The 16527-nt window shown below is 39.9% G+C and overlaps 1 protein-coding gene across 1 annotated transcript in view; it reads right to left on the bottom strand.

Moving 5' to 3' along the window:
• The window catches only part of trps1 (trichorhinophalangeal syndrome I), a 120598-nt gene that overhangs the window by 83987 nt on the left and 20084 nt on the right, over positions 1–16527 (bottom strand). The window lies entirely within an intron of this gene.

Genomic DNA, 16527 nt, shown 5'->3' with positions numbered 1-16527 from the left:
ACTTGAACTTTCCAAGCTCGTAAGCCTTTTTTGCACCAGTTGTCTTTATCTGCACCGTCAGCTTAGAGCCCAAACATATCATATAGTTGACAAAATTACAGCTCATTGTAATAAATATCATGCATTTATTTTATATATATATATATATATATATATATATATATATATATATATATATATATATATATATATATATATATATATATATAAAATTAACATGTTTAGATTACAATTGAAATCATGATTTTATATATATATACAGTAACATTGTGAATAATTCAATTACTTTACACTATCTTACTCTTAAAATATACAAAAATTTAATTTAAACATGTGTTTTAGCTTTCATTTTTATATTCAGGCCAGTTAACATATAGACACACTAATTACCAAATTGTCACTGTGATTTCTATCCAGTAACTGACTAAACTGTAATGTAATCTGACTCAACTCTATGTAATGGTGCATTTATAAATTCTATCTGAAATGGTCTGAGGTGCCATCATCTTAACTGTTACCCAGGAAGTCACAGTTTCAGTTTCAGGCCCCCCGGAGCAGAACGGCTTTAGTTAAAGGCTTAAAAAAAATGCTGTTGCACTTTGTTGCTCTATATGTAAACCTGTGTTCTTTCTGCCACGTTCCTGTCATTTACAACAACGAGGATCGATGCGCGGTATTAGTAAAAGTAGAAGCACAGTTCAAATGTTAATGACACCCCTGCAAAGAGCAAAAAAGAGGAAGGAGGTAGCAGCTATGGCCACTATTTCACAATTATAACTGAGATTCATTCACTTCCGTACACTATGTGTGCATCTCTGCATATTTGATTGCATGTAGGGACATGTAGCTGTGTGTGTGTGATGTCAGTATTTGAGTCTAACAAAAGGAGACAAAGAGACAACATGAGTGTATTCTTTTTTTTTTTTTTTTTTTTTTTTAAGGACACTAACACAGAGACACACAGTCACAGACAAAAACCCAATGCAAAAGACACTGGGGCAGTTTGAAAAGGCTTGGGGCTAAGTCTGAGCTTTCATTTCCTCTATCCTGCATCACAACTGACAGATACACACACATGCACGTAAGCGCACGGATATATAGAGACAGAAGGAGAGTGCATCATTACGAGACTTTTGGCCTGCCCAGAGCAATCGCAGAGGTAGACAGCTCTAAAAGAAATGACTACACAAACCTGCTCTATAGTTAAACATTCAGCTTTTTTCGACAAGTAGAGTCGTTTGGTCCGGAATGAAAAATTACTTGAAAAAAATCAGTGAAAACAAAATTCCAACTTTTTTTTACAATAAAAACAAATCTGCACATTTACTGCTACAGCGATTATATGAGAAAATGAGATGTAATCTTAAAGCGGATGCCGCAAAAAGGCAGACGATAAGTTAATGTAAAGATAAATGTAAGTTTAAGATATTTCTTTTGTTAGCCACAAAGTTCTTGTTTGCTACACTCCATCACACATGCACACGACTACACACACTCAGGAACACAACTGATGTTATGTAAAGTTTTCCAAAAATTCAGTTGATATAGTGTTCCCGGCAGTAATATAAATAAACATGACCAACTTGCTTAACCCTAAGACTAACCTTTACACTACTCTTATCTCAATTCTATTTGTAGCCTAAAGATAGAACCACGTCTACTTTTTAAAATATTATGTTTTACATCACGGGGACTTGCTTGTTGTCCCCACAAGTGAGGTGGTCCCCTCAATCTCACTGTGTGAAGAGATTTGTGTCCCCACAAGATCAGTAAAACGAGTACAGACACACACAGACAAATGTGCAGACTGTTAGCCTTCCTGTGCTAGGGGAAGTTGCAGGTTGTTGCGACATCAGCGCTTGAGATAAAAGCTCTATCACTCTCTCATACACACACACACACATAAACACACAACATGGACTCAGTGGGAAATTTGCTTAGATTTATCATAAATTTGGCTTTTAGGAGAAAAGAAATCAGTGTTTAGCCATCGCCCTATCACAGTTCAAAAGAACTTTATTTTCATTTTAAAAGAGCCGTTACCAGCAGAGCACATTATGAAGTGAACCGGTTTTTATGACTGTGATGCTGCGACTTCACTCGCATGTCAATAGATTGCAATGCAGTCATGCGGTTGCCTACATAAACTGTGAGAGATGTTGAGTAAACCCATCACAATCATGAATTTAAATAATGACTTCTCAAACCACTGATATGCACTGAGTTTCAGCCATCATTACACATCACCACAGGGAAAAGAGCACGGTCTTCCTCGGTATTAAATTAAATGTTCGGACAAGATTTCATTTCATGTTTGAAAATTATGTGGAACAAAAAATAAGACTTGAAATAATGAATTCTCAGTATTTTGAGGGTAACTAAGTTTGAAAATTTTGAAATGATTCAATGTTGTTAGAGAATTGTTTAAATATATCTTGTCATTTAAAACTGCTATTCAATTTAATTCGGTTTTATTAAGGTACTTTATGTTGGTAAGGTAAAGACCCTACAGTAATAATGAGAAAACCCCAACAATCGAACAGCCCCCCCTTTGACCAAGCACTTGGCAACAGTGGGAAGGAAAAACTCCCTTTTAACAGAAAGAAACTGTCAACAGAATCAGGCTCAGGGAGGGGCAGCCATCTGCCGCGACTAGCTGGGGGTGAAGGGAGGAAGACAGGACAAAAGACATGCTGTGGAAGAGAGCACAGATCAATAAAAACCTACACATAGTGAGTGAAGAGGAAACACTCAGTGCATTAAACGTCCAACATCCTACATCTACTGCAGCATATTCCAACCTGTCTAGCATCCGCTAAGCATACCAGGTTAAACTAGAATAACTTTATTGCTCCAGCTTTCACATCAAACTGCACAGCTCATACATACCGAGGATGTCACCCTAATGTACGCGGACCCGATTTGATCTAATTCTGCATTCTCAACATGATAAACTGAAATCGATCAACTGTGATTATGTGTCTCAGCGTGCTCTGGATGATTTTATGGAGGAGGGTGAAGCAGAGGCTTTGTGAGCGGGATGAAGGTGGCGATTATTCCAGGAGGGTCATCTTGACTCAAGTCCTCTGGCTGCAATATCGACAGAATGGTATCGACCATTAATCGTGTATTGTGGAGCTAGCGCCAGCATCCCACCTGCAATGCACTTTGGATAATAAGTTATGTAGAAAAAAAAAAGAGAGAAAGAAGTGAATGTAAACAGAGCCTCCTGTAAACACCTGCTAAGGAAATTCACTCTGACCTTAGGGCGGGTTTTCATCATATTCTGGACCTGAGGGTAAATACAGCATTACGCTCGGTCTTGTCTAAAATATGTTTGCCATTTAGAAACTGGCACTGTGAACGGATACAGGGCTCTGATCATTCTGACATCTGGCATCAAAAAGGAGAGGCTACGAGGTAAACTTTCAATATTCCTGTGCATTTATTTTGCATGTCAATTAAAGTGACTACAAAAGACAGCAGTATGCAATGGCTGTCAGCTACAATACCCAAACTCCAAGAAGGCATATTTTGTCACCTACAGCATTGAGCAAACTCTACCCGTGATTACAAAACACTGTCAGAATTCAACAAGGGAGGACTGTTTTCTGAGGGCGTGATTCCAACGCGGTTTAGCTATCAGCTCGCATGGCCTCAAACTAATGACATGATCACATTTGAAAAAGAAGAGCTTAACACACCCTATCCTACCTGTTCTGCCAGAACTTATCAGCCTCTTTCGTGTGTGTGTGTTGAGGTCGTGTGTTCTCAACTAGATTAGGACACCTTAAATAGGTCAGAGATTTACAAGAGATTCGGGTGGATCAGTAATAAGAGCGCAGGTATGTAATGTTTAGTTCTCACACCCATCTAACTGCTGGTACACCCCTAAAAAATTCCACATGCATACACACAAATACAAGCATGGACGCGCACCAAGCGAAGAGTTCAGCGCCTAAACCTATCTAGCTGATACTACACCCTAAATCCTTTCATCTCTTATTTTATACCCAGCCCCTCCCTCTGTCTTCCCTTCTGTTCGTCTCTTTTTGTTCTCCTCTCTAATCTCTCTGATCTATGATGAATGGCATTAAAAAATGGCGTACCCTTGGTGTGCTGCTGAAAATCTCTTCCTTTTATTTTTTAATATGTTCAATTTTTACTACAATTGGCAGCCTAAGCTGTTCTCCCGATGTTAAAGACTGTCCCATAGACCTGGAGCAACACAACAGGTATAAAATTATCAAATACACATTGGTAGTATCAGGGAAATTGGCAAGCCGAACAGCTATCGGTTACCCTCTATCTGCACCTTTTAGCTAACTTCCTCTCAATATTACCTGTTGTCAGCATTTAATATTTGTACTTGCGCCATTTCGTCCCAGTTACGCATGAGTCAAACATAACAAACCACAAGTCTGGCAAGGACTTAAAAAAGTGAAGGCATGCAAAACTGAAATCGCTGAAAATGCTTTGCCATTCACAATTGTTTATCCTCTGGGGTTGATTAACCCAAAAAATAAATCACAAGGCTGTTTGGCAGCTGATCTGAAGGTCTCTGACATCAGATCCTTGCACCTCCTAAGACTAATCAACTTGTATTTTGTAAGATGACCTTCTGATGAGAAGACCTACTGACGTTAGAAAAAAAAGGTAGGGAGACTGAGAAAGAGAGCTTTAGAAAGACAGCCTGAAAAGGAAGAGACAGGGAACCAGAAAGAGGATGAAATGTGAATTCATTGCCTTAAAAGCAGCTCTGAGTAAAACAGTTTGATAAGAATCAGACTGCACATGCACATGTGCAAACACACACACACACACACACACACACACACACAACCATTTACTCTGAACCTCTTTGGACAGATACGCAGATAAGATGTGTTCAATTAGTGTTCAATTATGGTGCGTGTGCGTGTGCGTGTGTGTGTGTGTGTGTGCGTGTGTGTGCAAGAAAAGAAAGCCAGCTTGAGAGGGATAAGATTCTTTCCACCTATGTGTCATTTCCTCTCTCCCTCTCTTTCTCCCTCTCTCACCAGCTCTATGTGTGCATTACATTATTCCTATCTAACGAGGCTTTCGATCACTCCCTCTCCTTCTCCGCAAGCCTTTCCTTATCATCCCGCGATTCATGGCACATCTCCCTGAAGCAATAATTCAACTATCCTCCAAAAAAAAAGACTTAAAAAAAACACCAAAAAAACTACGCTGTCAATTTCTAGCCATGTGACAGTGTGTCACTAGATGATCACATGAAAAGGAGTCTTGTGTGATGTGATACTCAACTGATCCCTGTAATAAAATTGTCTTTTCTCTTGTCTGGGTTTAACGGGAGGGGTTGGGGGATCAGGATCAGCTGTGAGCTATGCTTCAGAAACTGGCATGTACTCTTTGACCTACTTCAAGTTATGTTAGAAACTGAAAACTTTAAAACAATGGTTCCCAATGTAGGAATTCCAACAAAGAACAGCAGAATAAATCTGGTCCTTGCAAACTTGTGTGTAATGTTCTGTCTTCTAAATGTCAAATAACTCTGACTTGGAATATTATCAATCTAAACTGTTTAAAGTGCTTACACTGTGCTCATTTCCTTTTGTTTTAAGAGTAGCTTTGTATGATTGTCAGATCAAAATAATCCTGAAATGCAAAGCTGTTTTAGGCCTCAGGAAAACAGACCTATAGACTATATGACTAGATTGTACTATATAAACTGGCAAAAAAACTAGTTGCTAGGAAAAAAAAATTACTATTTCGCTGAGTAGTTGTGTGTGGTTTTAAGAGGATTCTTACTGTTGGTAAAATTTGTTGCAAAGAAGTAAACAATGCTGTACTGAAAGTAGGGTGCTGCTGTTGCTAGACGTTTGTAAGGAAGATGCCAACTTGTCTGCAAACACTCATTAACTGCTCGCTAACAGTATTGAAAGCTTAAAAGACGCAAACTGGAAGCGAAATGGCACGACTTACACACTTTTTCATGTTTCACTGCCTTTCAGTGGTTAGTTAAGAACTGTTTGTTTGCAGTGAGTATCTTCCACGCCAATGGCAATTTGCTAAACAGCAAAAACTTGCCAACTGGTCGGGAAATACACAATGTTTCCTAGTGACAGGGTCATTGACCAGCATGTGTGACTGAGGTCTTAGCTCTGTTTCTATTCGTTATTCTACCATCATAGACAGAAGCAGGCATGTCAAGCTTCTGTGCTAGTAGGCAGAGATGTGTGCTGAGTTGACCATATCAGGGATATCCACTGTCTTTGACTTCATACAGAGGCAAGAGTAGAAAAAAAACTGTCTGCATCCTTTCATTTAGAGCAGTGTGAAACCCGAGGGGCTCCTTGCACATATGCTAAACTCATTATTTGAAACCTTGGCTACCTTTAATATAAGCTTCCACCGTTAAGCCGGGAATTAGAGAAAAGCATAATAAGTCAAATTTTTTAAAACCTTTTTATCATATCTATCCATTTGGTTTTCTGAAAATTTGAGAATTCCTGCTTTAAAATTCTAAGCTGTGCAGTAACAGCGTGCAGTCCTTTTCAATCCGTCCCTGCTGAGTGCAGCACAGGGTGGAGCCACTGGTCCCAAAGGTGTTTTTTTCCATGCTGGAAATTTGTCAAGAGTTTATCAAGATAGGGCAGCGTTCAAGCATACAAGCCAAGGGTAGCGGGGAAGGGTGGCAGAGTGACTCAAGAGTAAAGCATCCTTCAACCAGAAGGCTAAGTTATCTCCCTCGTGACTGTGAAAATCCAACCTGCTAAAGTGTCCTTGAGCAAGACACCAAATGCCTACCAGTCCCAGGGGTGCTGTTCTGTAGCGGAGGTTGCAATCTACAGGGGGAGATGAAAAGAGACGATTTCACTACTGGGGATCACTGGAGTATCACAAAAAAGCCTGTGAGCTAAAGTCACCAGTTCCACGCCTCACCTCACCACAAAACACTCTGGTGGCAAATTATCTGCCTCCCCCTCTTTCTGTCTATGTGGCACTCTTTTCTCTTACTGCCTTCCTCTTTCTCTCTCCTCCTGTCCTATTATGGACATAGCAACAGTTTTGCTGTCAGGACGACTAAAGATTTGATTCAGTGTCTGTCCCTGTCTGAATGTGTGTCTGTGTGTGTGTTGTGTGCATGATAGCAGATAAGAGCCATATATAAACAGCACTTAAAAGCAGAAATGTAAATGTTTAGAAGTCACTGCAGAACACAGACCATATCAAGATACCAGAGAGAGCAAGAAAGAGAGAGAAAGGAAGATTAAAGCAGAGTTCACACCGGGAGAACTAGCAGACTGCAGTTGAGACTCAAGTTGGATTCCAGTCATCGAGAAGACTTGGTGGAATTTCACATCTCAAAGCATCCAAACTGTTTAATCTGCTGCTGAAAGTGAAGGAAGTTTTGAAAAACTGACCAGGATGCATTTGCACCTGTGTAGCCTGTTCAATTCAAGGCATCATATTCATAGGTAAAATAGTACAGAAGCCACGCTGGAGTGTCCGTGCAAACAGGAGTATAGGCACGTATCTTTTACAGAGGAGGTTTCTGTATAGGCATAATGCATCAAACGCTTAAAAAATATCCAAAACGTCATTTAAGACAACTCTTTGATTATTTTATAGACATTTTTAGAAACTACTGCAATGACATAATGACTGAAAAGCCACATAAAGAGCAATTAACCTCAGCAATTTCACTCATCAGAGAGGGGAAACTATCGTTTTATGCCGTCAATCAAAATTTTAAGCTATGAGACTTAATAGTGACCTAATTTTGAGTGAGTCACACAGGTCTCGAGACGGGTCGGTGGCTCTCTAGCAACCATCGTCAACAGGGAAAATTTTCGTTTCCGCAGCTGGTTGGTGAGTGGTCAGTAGAGGTTGCTGGCCATCGCTAGATAAAATTAGTATACAGAAATGAAGAGGTATACGGTTTGCTTTGGTTGCTAGTAGATTGCTGTGGTTGCCCATAGTTACATTTCAACAGCCTTTGTAGTCTACATCTTGGGCAAGATGGTGAACCCCAAGTTGCTCTCTGATGTGTTCCTCGGACCATGAATGTTGAATAGAGAGCTCTTCAGCATAAGGAAAAGTGCTTATACACATAAGTGAATGAGGCATGTTCTATAAAGTGCTTTGTGTGCGTTAGATGAGAACCAGTCCACTACCACTTGGTGAATAGTTGGCGAGTGTTTGCAGGCATGTTGGCATCTTTCATGTGAGTGAGAAAAGCAATAACAACAGACACCTTCAGATAGCGAACAAATTCTACAAACAGCTTCACATCAGAAACGTTGGGAGTTTCTCTTTAATTTCTATTTAACTTTTCTACTTAGAGACAGTGATATATGAGCATTTCTCAACACATCTGACAAAAACCCAACACAAATTATTTATTTATATTAAATTAATTATTTATGGCCCTTTAGACTGATTGGCCTTTTTGCTTACAAATTCACTGTAACTTTGGATCCAACACTCGAACCGAAGCTGTAAAGAACTTCATGAATCAAACATGACATGTTTCTTTACCATAATATAAAAGCTTGCACATTTTGTGAAAGGCTGCTGCAGATGAGGCTTCAGTGTGCGAATCCTCGAAGGAACAAGCAGGAACAAGTCCATTTTCACATATATATGTGATCTAAATGTACTTATTGTGCTTGGTTGAGAGTTTGTGTTTGGTTACACAAGTGTGTGGCTGCGCAAGCAAGTGAGTGATTGTTAGCAGAAGCTCGTTAACCTCAGAAGTCATTACCACAGCCTCGAGGTTTACGGCAATTAGACAAAATAAACGGCAAACGAAAAACAAAAAAAAGGATAAATGAAAAACAAGAGGAGAGAAGAAAGTGATTACTGGAGAAAAAATTAAAGTGATTATTTTCACCAATTTGAGAAAACAATAACCCTCCCCCCTCAGCTCTATCCCCCATGAGAGCGGCTAAACACAATTGCTGAAAAGAAAGTAATAATTGGAGAAAAATAGAAAGCGATCATTAGAGTTAAGAAGAAAAAAAACACATTCGTTTTGATAATTTCTAATATAGCTAATGCGAAAGAGGAAAAAAAAAGGCAAATGTTGTAATTTATGAGAGACGAAAAAGGAAGTGCAGTGAATACGCATGTATGTGTGTGTGAGTCGGAGGAAAAGGGGTAGTAGTTGACATCACTGCTCCTATGTAGACTTCTTTTTTTCTCTTTTCTCAAGACGTTTTTGTTTTTACAGCTTCACTCTGGGCAGACCAGACCGTTGTACACACGTTCATGCGCACAAACACACACACCCTCGCTCGCTCGCTCTCCCTCTATCTCTCTCTCGCTCACATACACACATGCACACTCCCATACATATTCCCATACGCACAGACCCCTAAAGGGGCCTTTTTTCCACATTGGACCATATGGTGCAGACAGGCGCACGGAAACAATTCTCTAAAAACAACACACATTCTACACTTAGAAACCTACCACACACACACACACACACACAGGCTCATAGATTTTCCCTCTCGCTCTCTCTCTTTCAAACACACACACACATACACATGCACACACCAGACAGTTAAATCTGCTGAATGAATTGCTGCCTTGTTCAGCAGTGCACTAATGGCAAGAACCTGCTATGGCGATTACCACACACACGCACGCACACACACACACACTCACACACACACCAGGGCTTAGCATTAGGCATTCTAGGGCACTTATCCATTAGAGAGGTTAGTTATTTTCCTCACTCCAAACGTAGGTATTCAGCTTAATATTCCAACAGCGGTGGTTGTAAATCTGCTCGGTTAAGGAGCTGGGGCAGATCTCTCCGAAAAGCTGGATCTCCTTAGTACACCAGGATGGAGCTCAACCAATTATACAAGCTAATAAAAAGGCTGATATTTTACTTGTTTTTATTTTTATTTTACTATAAAAACCTGACGGTGAAGCCTTGAAATCTTTCTTTTAAAAAAAGTTGTAATTATGATGTATTCAGTTGCGTATCCTCGTAGCTTTCTTTCTGTTTCAGTAAGTCTTGCTTACCATTTCCATTAGCTTACTCTACTTAAAAAATCTTCCCACATATCCTCTAGGTCACAGTTTTGTTTTCTCTCACAGTCGGTAAATCCACTTTTCTGCCAGTCTCTCTAGTTCCCTTTTTCTCTCGTGTAATCAAAGACGCAGCAGGTTCTCCATTATTCTTTACATTTGGCACTTTTCATCTTTCATTTCAGAGTCAAATTTAACAGTGTTTGTTATTGCAGTCAAATGTATCCGATGGACTCAAAGCAGCTGGAGACAAGAATGCCCAATTTTTCAGCTCCACTTACTCAGCATTGATTTGTTAAGACTGAAAAAAGTGACTTCTGTAATGCGCGATGCCGAGAAAGAGAGCACTGAGTCATCTCACTCAGAGGGAAACTTCCTTTCATACTAATGGGGAAGAAACTGCACATAATAAAGAAACGTTTCCATAATGTAAAAGTTAGGGTTACAAACATTACTGTCACAATTATTTTCATTCTTAGTCATTTGCTATTTTATCCTGTGATTGTTTATTTCTAAGTAATACCATTAACTGCTATTAACAGCTTTGTGTTTTCAGCTGAACAGAACCAATGTCAAACCTACTTTGTCAAAAAAAAAACAAGAGATTTTGCATGAAAATACTTAAAAGGCCACCCCCAAAGACACCAAAACTAAAGCAAGGCAGAGGCTGTTTAAGCATAAGGCAAGTATGTCTTGCATAAGTAATAATCAACAACGCACTGCTCGACATAGACTAGCAAATCTAGGATACCCCACGTTGTAATGTTTTTAGAAATGCCATGTTAGACCCATAAAAGTTCCTGAAAAGTTCCTGCAGCTGATTTAAACCACACCTTTACACGTTTAGTTCTCTCTAGCATTGTCACTATGAGCAAGGACTATGCGTGTGCATCAGTCTGTGTGCTCTGCAGTGATTGACAGCTGCCGTTGCCGATGCTATACATCCTTCATGAGAGCACTCTGTCTTCTGGATCAAGGAAGCGAGATAATGCATCATGGACAAAATGTCTTAATCTCACTTAATCTTACTTGACATTGTCCACTTTTTTTTGGGGGGGGGGGGGGGGGGGGGGCACAAGTGAGAGCCACTGCACAGTTGTAATTTTGTCACACAGACTTTTGTTGTAAATGACACATTAATGTTATCAGAACATAAAAAGGTGTCTGGGGTGCTTTTTTAGTCACAAAGCATCATGTTCAGATGCCATCAAGCTAGTATTAAAAAAAAGGATTTGAGGTTGAAAGTGGCTTTAGTCAGTTTATCTTTAATGACAATTTTGCTCCTGCATTGTTCCACACAACAGCAAGCAGTCCCTCACCACTTGCACTGGCATTCCAGTCAAACAAACACAGCCATGTGCTGTGAAACTCATTGCATCGTGGTGACTGTCTGGGTTGCATTTGGCTTCAGTGAGCACCTGAAAAAACTACCGTTTGGAACTATCTGTCAGCCCCCAGCTACTCTGTTTTTATTGTTCTGGCAACTTGTTCTGCTGCTGCCAGGCACCCTGGCTCCTTTGGATGGCTGTGCTGGCTGCTAGTTTTAGCATCACCACCAGCAACTGGCCTGTCAGCTCCCAGCAACTCTGTCTTTATCGTCCTGGGTAAGGGTTCTGGTGCTGCCGGCCTGGCAGGAGTACTATCAGCAGCAGCCTGAGCTTCTGTCTTCCCCTTTGTTGTTCCTCATCAGTGGACTCTCTACAGAGTCTGTCAACAGTTGAAAATTTGATGTAATTCACAAAATCAACTCCGTATTAAAAAAACGAGTGTGGTCGTTAATTTTGTCCAAACTTCCAATACGAGGTCATGTTATATAAATGAGTGGGTCAAAGCTGCTACAGAGCACTGCGGTGATAAAACATTTACAAGCAATGCCAGTAAAGACACAGCATTCCTACGACTAATACATGGGTGGAAAAAACTGAATATCAGCAACATTTGATTACAGAAAAAAATGACAGTATGCAGTATTTTGGGGGAGAAACTTCATTCAAGCTGACTTCAAACTTTCTGCAACTCCGTCAAGGCTGCAACTGCAAAGAGATTTCTCCTTCCAGACATACTGGGGCAGCACGCAGCTGTATAGTTCACCAGCATATGGATTAAATAAATACAGTCTGCACAGAGCTTGTTAACACTTGTTCACTTGGATCCAGCACAAGTTTTAGGCAAACCCAACAAAAAAAAACATGCACTCACATCTGTGCACACCCAGACCAAAGCGTACATGTAACTTATATGCACACAAAGAAGTATGACACACACATGCAAACATCCTTAAAGGAATAAATGTGTAGGTAAGTATTGTGAATCCACACATAAATATATAGAGAAACTGGAGGGAACCTTTTGATAAATACTAAGTAGCATGTTAGTGATTAGCAAAAACTCCATTTACCACACTAAGGCAAGTCTGTTTGTATGTCTGAATCCAATTTAACCAGTTTTCGAATCAGCATAAATTAACTGTATGGGAGTTTCATCTAATCATACACTTGGTTGGATATAAAAATAATAAATTGTACATTTTAGCTGAATCTTTTATCTTTTACATGCGCACTAACATCTTACGTGTATCCAACAGTTACTTGGAAGTGCTTCAGTTGAGATAGCACAACTCTCTCTCACACACACACACAAAACTGTTGGTTGGGGTCTGATCTACTTCTGGCTATGTAGTCAGTTGCTAACAAAATCTGATTAATGGATTTCAACTCAGTCTCTCCAACAAACACAGAAGCAGACTGAGAGGAAGATGAATTGGTACAAGCTTTGAAAACTAGGTTGGGTCCACTGCCTCAGCTTTGCCTAGTTACCGTTCTTAATCTGATTAATCAAATTTTTTTCCTCCTAGAAAGGCTTTGGAAAATGAGCGCACCAAGCACCGAATGCTAGTCAGGTTTTGCTGTGTGAATCTGACCCTCCAAACAATTTGGATACGAGGAGAAACAAACATGAACTGTGCCATGCGTGCCTGCATTAATGATAACATTTCTTCAAGCCTTCAACTTGTTCCAGCATCAGTTTATGTCGTAAGATATACGATATGCCATCTCGATCCAAATGTTAACCAGGCTTATAGGCCTACCCCAAATCTAGGCATATTATGCCTAGATTTGGGGGTTGCAAGCCTGCTGGCATCTGGGCTGCAATGCGGTAGTATGGACAGCTCTGGGCACAGTTATATAAGCTAATGAACCATCTTAAGAGCCATTGGAGAATTTTTTGTAAACCAAATGCTACATTTATAAACTAACAGCCAATATACAGTACACTGTTGGTCGAGTTTTATCAATATATTACAGACAATGCAATCAATTCCTAAACAGCAACTATTATTGGCCAACTATGTCCTGCCTTGTACTTTGATTGCTCAGAAAGCAAACTCAGAATAAACAGGTCAAAACAGCTGCACCATAAAAAGATAATTATTCAGTGTGACAATGCAATCAGGTCTGCTTTCTCAATGTAGTTACAAACAGAGTTACTGCAAGCATGCAAACAGACCATAATTGAGATAAAACAGACTTATGCAAAGAATTAACACGCATCTGTCACCCTGATCTTTGATTGATTCGGTGTCCTTTAAAGTAGTCGATCATTAACAAACTGACAAATTAAGCCATTAATAGCAATGACACCTGGTGACACCTCCTTTATTAATCTTTGCCTGGCTAAATAATACGTCTTAATTGGAATCTATTAGAATGAATTGTTAGTTGGGATGTCAGGGACAAAGAAAAAGACTTGTGTGCATGAGTTTGTCCATGTACGTCTTTGCGAGAAGATAAAGGTTTAATGCCCTCTCTACTTATTGATGAATGGGTATGTCTCGACGTCCTACACACACATACGCACACGGAAACACTGAAAAGGAAAAAAAAAAACGCGGCAGAGCGCGCTGTAAAGCTGCGAGAAGATGAGATCATCACACACACTGAGCTACCTTCTGACCCATTTTGGCAACAGTCAACAGGTAGTTTACACGCGGATGTTCAAACGTTTTCTAAACCAGGCTCTGCTCTGACTTTTGCTGTTTGAGGCCGACACACACAGACAGTAAGAGGGTGACGCAAAAAGAGAGAGAAAGATCTGCTGACAGACAATGGGGAAGGAACACATCAGGAATCACCACCTCAGAGGAGCGAAACTCTTTTGTGGGCTACTATGTCACAGAAACAAAAAAAAAGTCTTTATATAAAACCTGGCACATGTGACTAACATATCAAAGACTAGGAGATAACCCAACATGCACGCACACCACTGCATCTATGAGAACATTTGTATATACACATTTGAAGGCATGCAATCATGCACATGCATACACACAATTGAATAGACACACACACACACATGACCACAGCTAAAAGCATCAAGCAGCTCAAAGTAATCCGCCCTGCTGAATAACATCACCAAGCAAAGCCACCGCACCGCATAATGAAAAACATGCTAACACACACACAGATGCTCGCACACTGTGCAAAAGGACATACGCAAATTTGCATATCCATTATCATTCACTATGGTGCATGCAAAATAGCTACGTAGAAAGATATTCATAAAGACGCACCAAAAGTACAGAGACAGTCTCAAAGACACTCTGCAATGATCGTGCATTTACAGTTAAAGGGTCATTTCACCAAAAAAGACCTGCGTTTTTTAGCCTTCCAGGCTGCTTGGAGTTCACTTTAAAGAGATTTCAACAAAGCTGCTAGTACTCATATACTGAGCTATACAAATAAAGAGGATTCATACACTTCCTAAAAGAATCAACTTATCTTACATAACTCAATGTATAAGAAACCTTGTTCTGGAGAGTTTTGAACGGTTGAAGCAGTTCCCAATAAAAACTGTTGAGACAGCAGAAAGAGCACGAGAGTGTGTGAGAGAAAGAGAAAGGAAGCAGACGTCGAGAGCTTCAGCGTGCGTTGTGACACAGGTAAAGGAGGATACACAGCAGCTGTTTGTGCACCTTTGTTTGTGTGTCTTTGTGTGTGCTCAGCACAGCTGATGGCTGGTGAAAAATGGAAATAAATAAATTCACAAATTTAAAGCGTGTCAGTTCTTGCAGCTTGTTAGTAACACAAAAGCCCCGATAAGGCAAAATACAGTGCGGTTAAATTACCGTATGTTAGCGTCACAATGCATACAAATGTACACGCCCACATATATACATATATACACACACATCTAGACGAGAATAATTCTCTATTTACATGGCATAATTCAACAATATGGTTGTATGTACCGTATGTGAAAAATATTTCTTGATTTGCGAGCGTTTGGATAAAGGCAGACAGTTCGGCACATACGGTATTTAAACCGAAATAAAAGAATACAGCACTGCTATAATTATAATGTATGCTACACCACAAACCACTGCAGCTTTTTGCACATGCTTACATAATAACCTCAGCTGTAAATATATGTACTTCCTGCAGTACAATAACCTGTGCAGTGCCATTACGTTCTAGGATCCATGAATGCACATAGCAAAAGGAAAAAGTAACCTTTTCAGTTCAAACACTCTCATATCTGAACAAACAGATCATGTTTTGGTGTTGTACAAAACTCAGCATTTAATTGAACAGGCACTCTTATTCATATGTTACCATCCCCTAATTGCAGGCTCACCATTAACGGTCTCTATGTAGCATGTGGGCTTCTGTAAAGCCTTGGAGATCACTGGTACTAATCGACATTGCTAGTAGTTTGCTGTGGTGGTGCTGGAGTCGACGTTTGAAAGCGTATTTATGGGATCTGAAGAGCGAAATTAAAGCAGCGGTGTCAGAAATCTCTTGTTAACAGACATCCCTGGTAACAATTGCATATTTTGGAAGCAAACCAATCAAACAGTAGATCAAGTTGCTCCCTCTAAACTTTACAAAGTGTGAGGAACTAATGAGCTCTGCTAATGAGGTCTACTGAACCAGAATGCAGCAGATGCTTACTGGAAGAGCAGGTAATGTTTCGCTATGAGTAAACTGCTCCACTGCTTGATGGCAAAAACAATCTTTTAACTTTTATTTCTGCATAGGAATCATTTGAAACAGCGCAGTATTCGAGCAATATTTAAACAGTTTTCCACCCTCACTGGGTGCCACCAGGCAAACATTAAATACCACAGCGTATGGAGGAGCGATTCAAGGCAACGTGCACAGTCACTTCCTCCACAAGTGATGACTAAGAGCAGTTTTTCATAATACTTCGTTGTTCTGCGTGTACGCCATTTTATCTGCAGTCGCTTAGTAAACTACCCCCCTGTACCCGCTTTGGCTTGAGGTGGTTACATCAGACCCACAAACTGGCCGGATGCCTGTTAAAGCTTTTATTTTTTTATTTCTCGTGAAATTGTTTGCTTTCATAGTTTAAAGCAAGACTTGCTGTGCACACACACACCACAAAAACACGCTGAGTTACTGCAGAAAAAGTATATTAATTTTTTTTTTTCAAGGAATGAACGCTGATGCTGCAGAAAAAAAGTGAATTATTGTT

Source organism: Copadichromis virginalis, linkage group LG22, assembly GCF_057382275.1.
Source record: "Copadichromis virginalis isolate Kocher_CV1m ecotype Utaka linkage group LG22, C_Virginalis_male_GT1.1, whole genome shotgun sequence".
In the NCBI taxonomy this organism is placed as follows: Eukaryota; Metazoa; Chordata; class Actinopteri; order Cichliformes; family Cichlidae; genus Copadichromis; species Copadichromis virginalis.
The sequence above is the reverse complement of the archived record's forward strand: the minus strand, read 5'-3'. Positions and strand labels throughout refer to the sequence as shown.